The sequence below is a fragment of the Leptonychotes weddellii genome, chromosome X (genome assembly GCF_054177405.1).
Source record: "Leptonychotes weddellii isolate Sample4059 chromosome X, ASM5417740v2, whole genome shotgun sequence".
Taxonomy (NCBI): Eukaryota; Metazoa; Chordata; class Mammalia; order Carnivora; family Phocidae; genus Leptonychotes; species Leptonychotes weddellii.
In genome coordinates this window covers 50,938,885-50,949,719 of record NC_138385.1, presented here as the reverse complement: position 1 = coordinate 50,949,719, position 10,835 = coordinate 50,938,885, and the positions used below count along the sequence as shown (strand labels likewise).

The 10,835-nt window shown below is 36.7% G+C and overlaps 1 long non-coding RNA gene across 1 annotated transcript in view; it reads left to right on the top strand.

Moving 5' to 3' along the window:
* Window positions 1–447: 447 nt before the first annotated feature.
* The window catches only part of LOC145717817 (uncharacterized), a 176,711-nt gene continuing 166,323 nt past the window's right edge, over window positions 448–10,835 (top strand). The window contains exon 1 of the long non-coding RNA XR_014141264.1: window positions 448–663. This is a non-coding gene — a long non-coding RNA (uncharacterized LOC145717817). The remainder of the gene's footprint in view (window positions 664–10,835) is intronic.

The following is a 10,835-nucleotide window of genomic DNA, read 5'->3' as shown; positions in this document are numbered from 1 at the left end:
CTTTATCTTCTCATTGTAACTCCAAAGCCTAATACAGATTCTGGCACATAATATGTGCACAAAAGATATTGGGACACAACTCAATGAAAGGTTGTTATATAGAATGTTTGCTTCTTTTAGTATCCCCCTTAAGAAAAATTTAAAATAACATGCCAAGAGGACTGTAATTTAATTTCTAGTGGATGATGAATAATAAGGACAAAATGATGTGTCTGAGGTAATTGGAAGATACTGAAATGAAAATCTCTTGTAACACCTTGGCTCTGTGATTTGACTACTTCCATTTTTGAAATATATTAGTAGATTTTTTTAGGTTTTATTAGATGACCCAGATTTTTGTATAAAATATATATTTCCCTTTGATCTTTGTGAGAGAAAATCACAGCTCTTCTCTCTGGTGTTATCTCATGATCCCTCTGAATTTTCAGATAGTGTTCTAAATTCTGAACATGGCCAAATGAAGACACACATGTGTGTATATGCACACACAGACATACACACACATAAACGCCAGGGACATATACAAACAATAATTACCTATGAAAGAAATTTGGCTTTTCATTCTTCATCTTGTAGGGGATGACCATCCGTCCTCTTGTTGACTTATTAAATATGACAAGAAGAGAGACTTCTCCAACTGTGAGTGAACAAATTCTCATTTGGGTAAGATATTTAGCTATTATCTAGATGATCTTGTGGACTGGAACTAATCTTTATGAATTGGTCCCTACCTGTTAGGTCTTTTTATAATTGGATTTTTCTCCTAATAAAGGAGACATGATTTTCTAACTTTTAAAAGGGTATTTATTATTTTGCACTGATCTGTAATTTGAAAAGAAAAAAATCAGTTTTAATGGTAAGGAATAAGAAAAATGAAAATCTGGATTCTAGCTTTTGCTCTGTTATTTCCCAGAATCCCACATTATCTTAAAAAAATCTTTTAACCTCTTTATGGTCTTGGTATATTAATCAGTAAATAAAAATGGCCGTTTATGTGATCTCTGAGGACGTATCCAGGTTGATTAATGTACAATTATGAATGCTTTTATTTCAAATTATGATTTTAGTGTTTTTACTTACTTTATCCTACTAATTCTTTTTTTTTAATTTTATTTAAATTCAATTAGCCAACATATAGTACATCATTAGTTTCAGATGCAGGATTCAATAATTCATCAGTTGTATATAACACACAGTGCTCATCACATCACATGCCCTCCTTAATGCCCATCACCCAATTACCCCATCTTCCCACACACCTCCCCTCCAGCAACCCTCAGTTTGTTTCCTATGGTTAACAGTCTCTCATGGTTTTCCTCCTTCCCTGATGACTTTCCATTCTGTTTTCCCTCCCTTCCCTTTTTTTTTTTAAAGATTTTATTTATTTATTTGAGAGAGAGAATGAGATAGAGAGAGCATGAGAGGGGGGAGGGCCAGAGGGAGAAGCAAACTCCCTGCTGAGCAGGGAGCCCGATGCGGGACTCGATCCCGGGACTCCAGGATCATGACCTGAGCCGAAGGCAGTCGCTTAACCAACTGAGCCACCCAGGCGCCCCCCCTCCCTTCCCTTTTGATCCCCTGCACTATTTCTTATATTCCACAGTTGAGTGAAACCATATGATGATTGTCTTTCTCTGCTTGCCTTGTTTCACTTAGCATTATACCCTTCAGTTCCATCCATGTTGATGTAAATGGTAGATATTCATCCTTTCTGATGGCTGAGTAATATTCCATTGTATATATGAACCACATCTTCTTTATCCATTCATCCATTGAAGGACATCTTGGCTCCTTCTACAGTTTGGCTATTGTGGACATAGCTGCTATGAATATTGTGGTGCATGTGCCCCTTTCGAACACTGCATTTGTACCTTTGGGGTAAATACCTAGTAGTGCAATTGCTGGGTATAAGGGTAGATCTATTTTTAACATCTTGAGGAACCTCCATACAGTTTTCCAGAGTTTCTGTACCACCTTGCATTCCCTCCAACAGTGTAAGAGGGTTACTCTTTCTCCACATCCTCGCCAACATTTGTTGTTTCCTGTCTTGTTAATTTTACCCATTCTGACTGGTGTCAGGTGGTATCTCAGTGTGGTTTTATATTTCCCTGATGCCAAGTGATGTGGAGCATTTTCCATGTGTCTGTTGTCCATTGGTATGTCTTCTTTGGAGAAATCCCTATTCATGTCTTCTGCTCATTTCGTTTTTTTCTTTCAGATTTTATTTATTTATTTGACAAAGAAAGAGAGAGCACAAGCAGAAGGAGAAACAGGCAGAGGGAGAAAGAGAAGCAGGGTCCCCGTGGAGCAGGGAGCCTGATGTGGGGCTTGATTCCAGGACCCTGGGATCACGACCTGAGCCAAAGGCAGATGCTTAAATGACTGAGCCACCCAGGTGCTCCTTCTGCCCATTTCTTGACTGGATTATTTGTTTTACGGGTGTTGAGTTTGATAAGTTTTTTTTTTTAATCTTTTTTTTTAAGATTTTATTTATTTATATGACAGAGAGAGACAGCGAGAACAGGAACACAAGCAGGGGGAGTGGGAGAGGGAGAAGCAGGCTTCCCGCTGAGCAGGGAGCCTGATGCGGGACTCGATCCCAGGACCCTGGGATCATGACCTGAGCTGAAGGCAGATGCCCAACGACTGAGCCACACAGGCGCCCAAGTTTGATAAGTTTTTATAGATCATGGAAACTAGCTTATTATCTGATATGTCATTTGCAAATATCTTCTGCCATTCCATGGGTTGTCTTTTCATTTTGTTGACTGTTTCCTTTCTCTGTGCAAAAGCTTTTTATCTTGATGAAGTCTCAATTGTTCATTTTTGCTTTTGTTTCCCTTGCCTTTGGAGACGTGTCTAGGAAGAAGTTGCTGCAGCTGAGGTTGAAGGGGCTATTGCTTGTGTTCTCCTCTCAGATTTTGATGCATTCTTTTTACACATTTAGGTCTTTCATCCATTTTGAGTTTATTTTTGTGTATGGTGTAAGAAAATGGTCCAGGTTCATTCTTCTGCATGTGGCTGTCCAATTTTACCAGCACCATTTTTTGAAGAGATTATCTTTTTCCATTGGATATTCTTTCCTGCTTTGTCGAAAATTAGTTGACCATAGAGTTCAGGGTCAATTTCATAGTTCGTTATTCTGTTCCATTGATCTATGTGTCTGTTTTTATGCCAGTACCATACTTTCTTGATGATTATAGCATTGTAATAGAGCTTGAAGTCTGGCAATGTAATGTCACCAGCTTTCATTTTCTTTTTCAACATTCTCCTGGAATTTCGGGGTCTTTTCTGGTTCCATACCAATTTTAGGATTGTTTGTTCCAGTTCTGTGAAAAATATCAATGTTATTTTGATAGGGGTTGCACTGAATGTGTAAATTGCTCTGGGTAGCATAGACATTTTCACAATATTTATTCTTTTAATTCATGAGCATGGAACTTGTGTGTGTGTGTGTGTGTGTGTGTGTGTGTCTTCCTCAATTTCTTTCTTCAGTGTTCTGTAGATTTTAGAGTACAGATCCTTTACCTCTTTGGTTAGGTTTATTCCTAGGTATCTTATGGCTCTTGGTGCAATTGTAAATGGGATCAATTCCTTAATTTCTTTTTCTGTCTCATTGTTAGTGTTTAGAAATGCAACTGATTTTTGTGCATTGATTTTACATCCTGCCTGTTTCTGAATTCCTTCATGAGTTCTAGCAATTTGGGGGTAGTGTCTTTTGCATTATCCCCATGGAGTATCATGTCATCTGTGAAGAGTGAGAGTTTGTCTTCTTCTTTGCCAATTTGAATGCCTTTTATTTCTTTTTGTTGTCTGATTGCTGAAGTTAGGACTCCTAATACTATGTTGAACAACAGTGGTAAAAGTGGGCATCCGTGTCATACACCTGACTGTAGTGGAAAAGCCCTCAGCTTTTCCCCATTGAGAAAGATATTTGCTGTGGGCTTTTCATAGATAGCTTTTATGATATTGAGGTATGTTCCCTTTATCCCTACACCATGGAGAGTTTCAATCGAGAAAGGATGCTGTATTTTTTTCAAGTGCTTTTTTTTTTCTGCATCAATTGAGAGCATCATATTGTTCTTGTCCTTTCTTTTATTAATGTGATGTATCACATTGATTGATTTGTGGATATTGATCCACCTTGCAGCCCAGGAATAAATCTCACTTGGTTGTGGTGAATAATCCTTTTAATGTAATGTTGGATCCTATTGGCTAGGATCTTGGTGAGAATTTTGGCATCCATCATCAAGGACAGAGGTCTGTAATTCTCCTTTTTGGTAGGGTCTTTGTCTGGTTTTGGGAACAAGGTAAAGCTGCCCTCATAGAAAGAGTTTGAAAGTTTGAAAGATTTCCTTCTATTTTGATTTTTTGAAACAGCTTCAGAAGAATAAGTATTAGTTCTTCTTTAAATGTTTGGTTGAATTCCCCTGTGAAGCCATCTGGCCCTGGACTCTTGCTTATTTGATGATTTTTGATTACAGCTTCAATTTCCTTGCTGGTTATGAGTCTGTTCCACTTTTCTATTTCTTCCTGTTTTAGTTTTGGTAGTTTATATGTTTCCAGGAATGCATCCATTTCTTCCAGATTGCCTAATTTGTTGGCATATATTTGCTCATAACATGTTCTTAAAATTGTTTGTATTTCTTTGGTGTTGGTCGTGATCTCTCCTCTTTCAGTCATGATTTTATTAATTTGGGTCCTTTCTCTTTTCTTTTTGATAAATGTGGCTAGGGGTTTATCAATCTCATTAATTCTTTCAAAGAACAACCTTTTAGTTTCATTGATCTATTCTACTGTTCTTCTGGGCTATTTCATTGATTTCTGCTCTAGTATGTATGTATGTATGTATGTATGTATGTATGTATTTATGTATTTATTTATTTATTTATTTATAGATTTTATGTATTTATTTGTCAGAGAGAAAGAGTGCACAAGCAGAGGGGGCAGCAGGCAGAGGAAGAAGCAGGCTCCCTGCTGATCTGGAAGCCCAATGTGGGACTCGATCCTAGGACCCTGGGATCATGACCTGAGCTGAAGGCAGATGCTTAACTGACTGAGCCACTCAGGCGTCCCTGCTCTAGTCCTTATAATTTCTCCTCTCCTGTTTGCTTTAGGCTTTATTTGCATTTCTTTCTCCAGCTCCTTTCACTCTAAGTTTAGCTTGTGTATTTGAGCCTTTTCTAATTTTTTGAGAAAGGATTGTATTGCTATGTACTTCTTTCTTAGGACCACCTTTGTTGTATCCCAAGGGTTTTGAATAGCTGTGTTTTCATTTTCATTTGTTCCATTAATTTTTAAAATTAATCTTTGATTTTCTGGTTGACCCATTCATTCATTAGTAGGATGCTCTTGAGCTTCCAAGTGTTTGAGTTCCTTCCAAATTTCCTCTTGTAATTGACTTCAAGTTTCAAAGCATTGTGGTCTGAAGATATACAGGGAATAATCCCAGTCTTTTGGTATCAGTTGAGATCTGATTTGTGACCCAGTATGTGATCTATTTTGGAGAAGTTCCATATGCACTTGAGAAGAATGTGTATTCTTTTGCTTTAAGATGGAATACTCTGAATATATATATGTGCAGTTAATCTGGTCCAGTGTGTCATTCAAAGCCCTTGTTTCCTTGTTGATCTTCTGCTTAGATGATCTGTCCATTGCTCTGAGTGGGGTGTTGAAGTCTTCTACTATTATTATATTATTATTAGTGTGTTTCTTTAATTTGGTTATTAATTGTTTTATATAATTGGCTCCTCCTGAGTTAGGAGGATAAATATTAATAATCATTAGATCTTGTTGGATAGACGCTTTATGTATGATATAGTGTCCCTCTTCATCCCTTACTACAGCCTTTGGTTTTAGATCTAATTCGTCTGAGATGAGGATTGCTACCCCAGCTTTCTTTTTAGGTCCATTAGCATGATAAATGGTTCTCTCCCCCATCAATTTCAGTCTAGAGGTATCTTTAGGTTCAAAATGAGTCTTTTGTATAAAGTATATGGGTGGGTCTTACTTTGTTATCCAATCTGATACCCTGTGATTTTTGATTGGAACATTTAGCCCATTTTTATTCAGAGTATTTATTGACATATATGAATTTAGTGAGATTGTGATTGTATTACATGTAAAATCCTTGTTTCTGTGGATTGTTTCTGTTTCTTTCTGGTCTCTGTTACTTTTGGTCTCTCTCTTTGCCTACAAGATCCCCTTTAATATTTCTTGCAGGGCTGGTTTAGTGATCACAAATTCTTTTAGTTTCTGTTTTCCCTGGAAGCTCTTTTGCACTAGTGTATTTGTTGAGAGATGAAATGATTACTCTGAGTCTAATAACTTGCAACAAAAGAGGCTGAAGGGGCTGCACCACCAGGCACCACCAAGAAGTGCAGGTGCAGAGGTGAAGCCCTGAGCCTGGGTGGACTCCTGGTTTTATTATTGTAGACTGTAAAGTATGAAGAAGCAAGGAAAAATTAACTCAAGAAAACAATCACGTGAGGGGCATCAAGAAACTGTGCACATGACTTCCAGCACAGGTCCTAGTAAGGCATTAACTAGGGGGCTGCAGGAGATGGGAGAGCCAACCTCAGTAGTCCTAACTATCTTATCCACCATCATTGCTGTTTTCAACAAGTACTATTTTCAGAACAGAATGATGGGTCAATTATTGGATTTTGCTACATGCATACAGCTTTTGCCATGTAGATGTGTTCCTGTTTTTATTGTTTTTTTTTTACCCGCTGATGTCTTGCTCTCCCACACTCTATCTGTTCTTCCATTCTGAAAGACAGCCTAGCTGGATAAAGTATTCTTGGCTGCATGTTTTTCTCATTTAGTACCCTGAATATATCATGCCAGCCCTTTCTGGCCTGCCAGATCCCTGTAGATAGGTCTGATGCCAGTCTAATGTTTCTACCAGTGTAGATTAAGGAACTGTCGCCTAAAGCTACTTTCAGGATTTTCTCTTTATCTCTGAAATTTCCAAGGTTCATTATTTGTTGTGGTGTTGATCTATTTTTACTGATTTTTGGGGGCCATCTCTCTACCTCTTGGACTTGAATGCCTGTTTCCTTCCCAAGATTAGGGAAATTATCAGCTATGATTTGCTCAAATATACCTTCTGGCCCTCTCTCTCTCTTTCTTCTTCTACTGGGACCCCAATAATTCTAATATTGTTTTGCTTTATGATATCACTGATTTCTCGAAGCCTCCCCTCATGCTCCATTATTGTTTTTCTCTCTTTTCCTCAGCTTCCTTCCTCTCCATCAACTTGTCTTCTATGTCACTTACTCTCTTCTGCCTCATTTACCATATCCATTAGAGCATCCAATTTGGACTGCATGTCAGAGCATTTTTAATTTTGGCCTCTTAGGTTTTATTTCTGCACTAACTGATTCTCTAGTGTCTTTTAAGCTTTCTTTTTTCAAGCCCAGCTAGTTACTTTATAATTGTTATCCTGAATTCCAGCTATGATATTTCACTTATATCCATATTGATTAGGTCTTTGGCAGAGAATATTACCTCTGGTTCTTTCCTTTGTTGTGAATTCCTCCTTCTAGTTATTTCGTTCAGAGAAGAATGGATGAATGAAAGAACAAATCAAAAATATCATCCACGACCCAAGCGAAATACACACTAGACAAATCTGAAGAGGTCAGAAACCAAAAAGAAAAGAAAAAAGAAAAAAAAAAGCATAAAGAGAGAATATAATCTCCTAGTTGGACAAAACATGGTGATACACTTGGTCCTAGATGTATTTTGGTTTGTTTTTTAGAAGACCTTAAATCCCAAAATTGTAAAGAAAGCAAAACTTATATATATACAAAAATAAATTTGAATACAGTGAAAGGAAGCCAAAAATGAAGACTATATCTATAAAATGTAAATGTAAAAATGAAAGTTAAAAAAAGACTTAAAAATAAAGAGTTGATAAAAAAAGAAACTAGTTGAAAGAGAATAAAAGATAAAAAGAGAGGAAACATTTAAACTGAAAGATCAAAGAATCATGAGATTCTCCTGGGCTTGCTGACCACAGCCAGTTTCCCTTTCCAATGCTTGGGAACTCTGTTTGCTCAGGCACCCCAGTTCTTTCCATGACCCTGGGATCCTGAGACCACACTGTCCCACCTAAGTTTCTGCTCCATTTCACAGCTTGAGCACTTTTCAGGAAGGGACATCTCTCACTGGAGCAGATTTCTAAAAGTTCTAATTTTCCTCTCTGGATTATATCACTTTCTGGTGGCTGGCTTATGGAGGTTCCCTCCCCCCATTGTTTATTTTCTGGTATATCCCCTTAGATTCACTTCTCTGGACCTCCTACCTTGCAAAAAGTGGTCACTTTTCTATTTTAGAATTCCAGCAATTCTTTTCTTACATCTCAGGTTGAATTCATAGATGTTCAGAATGATTTGATAGTTATCTAGCTAAATTCAAGGGACCAGATGAAACGAGGTCCCCTACTCTTCTGCCATCTTTCAACTACCCTTGTCATACTAATTCGTTTTTATTAAGATTTTTATTTATTTATTTGAGAGACAGAGATAGTGATAGAGAGCACATGAGTGGGGAGGAGAGGGAGAAGCAGGCTCCCCAGTGAGCAGGGAGCCTGACACAGAGCTCAATCCCGGGACCATGGAATCATGAACTGAGCCAAAGGCAGATGCTTAACCAACTGAGCCACCCGGGTGCTCCTGTCATACTAATTCTTAATACTAGACTGAAGTACCCAGTGTTTAGTTTATTTTCTATTTGCTATTATAAGACAATTGTTTATAAGCTTACCTATGTAGCACATATGTAATTGGAAAATTTTTCTTGAAGGTATTTCAGTCTTCAGGGATTCTTTTATATCATCAAGGGTTAAGAAAACTAAAGATTTTAATTGTCAAACTGCAAAATATACTTTTCAAAATAGGTTTTCAAAATTACCCAGAATTGAGGGGAAAATGCCTGATTTCTACATTAGAAGTAAGGAGAGCTTCAGAGAAATTTAAAGATATAAACTCTGCCATTTGGTTTTATCTTCTTAAAGAAATAGAATATGAATTGTTACTTATCCTAGGAGGGCTGTTATAAAATATAACAACAGAAATGTTGAATTACAGAGAATATAAAGAGCAATTTCAAGGTACTATAGATTTATTAATAATAAAACAACTTGGGAATTTTAATCAAAGAGGAGAGAAGAACATTCACTGTGTTTTGTTTTGTTTTGTTTTGTTTTTTCTAACATCAGTGTAACATGGACCATAGTTTTTTGGGATACATTTTCAGCACTTATAATGACGTCCTACATAAAAAACCCATACATTTTATTAATAGCATGTGCCTATGAATGTTACATATAATCGTGACTAACTCAACTTTTTACATTCTTTTCTTCAAATTTTAGTATTTGATTTCTCAAGTTGTAAAAATAAAGGTTGGGATTTTTACTAAAAATGAATGACATTTTTGGTTAATTTGGGGAAAATTCATGTTTTTACTGATTTATTCCTACCAAATGCATTTTAATGACTGCATAATAAATATTAAACTGGTAAAAAATGCTTTATATAACCAACTTATAGGACCAAATACATTTTATTTTACATTTTTTATTTTAAAAAATGTAAACCATACAGAATTTCAATGATAGTTCTATGAATACATATATACCCTTTACTTCTATTCATTGTTACCTCTGTCCCCTTTGTTTTGCCACACTGTCTATATATGGACATATTACAATTATTTGTTAAATCATTTGAGACTAAATTGCAGACATCTGATTATGCATTGCTAAATACTTCTGCATGTATTAATATGTCCTAAGAAAAAGAACATTCTAGTACATAATCACAATTATTTATAAATTTAGCAAATTTAGAAAGTTTAAAATTTACAAAATAGTGTCAGCTAATAGAATTCTATATTCAAAATTTTGCCAAATGTCATTAATATTTTTATCACATTTTCTTCAGATTTAGGATCGTACATTATATTTAGTTGCTGTATCTTTTTGTTTCAAAAGATTGTATTTATTTATTTGACACATATACAGAGAGAGAGTGAGAGAGAGAGCACAAGCAGGGGGAGCTGCAAGTGTAGGGAGAGAGAGAAGCCGGCTCTCTGCTGAGCAAGGAACCCAACCTGGAACTTGATTCCAGGACCCTGGGATCATGACCTGAGCCAAAGGTAGACACTTAAATGACTGAGCCCCTTCTATCATATCTTTTTAATAACGATTTTTTAAAATTTTATTATGTTATGTTAGTCACCATACAATACATCATTAGTTTTTCATGTGGTGATCCACGATCCATTGTTTTCGTATGACACCCAGTGCTCCATGCAGTACATGCCCTCCTTAATACCCATCGCTGGGCTAACCCATCCCCCGTACCCCTCCCCTCTAAAAACCTGTTTGTTTCTCAGAGTCCATAGTCTCTTATTGTTCATCTCTCCCTCCGATTTCCCACCCTTCATTTTTCCCTTCCTTCTCCTAACATCCTCCATGCTATTCCTTATGTTCCACAAATAAGTGAAACTATATGATAATTGACTTTCTCTGCTTGACTTATTTCACTTAGCATAATCTCCTCCAGTCCCATCCATGTTGATGCAAAAGTTGAGTATTCATCCTTTCTGAAGACTGAGTAATATTCCATTGTATATATGGACCACATCTTCTTTATCCATTCATCTGTTGAAGGGCATCTCGGCTCTTTCCACATTTTGGCTATTGTAGACATTGCTGCTATGAACATTGGGGTGCATATGGCCCTTCTTTTCACTACATCTGTGTCTTTGGGATAAAAACCCAGGAGTGCAGTTGCTAGGTCATAGGGTAGCTCTATATTTAA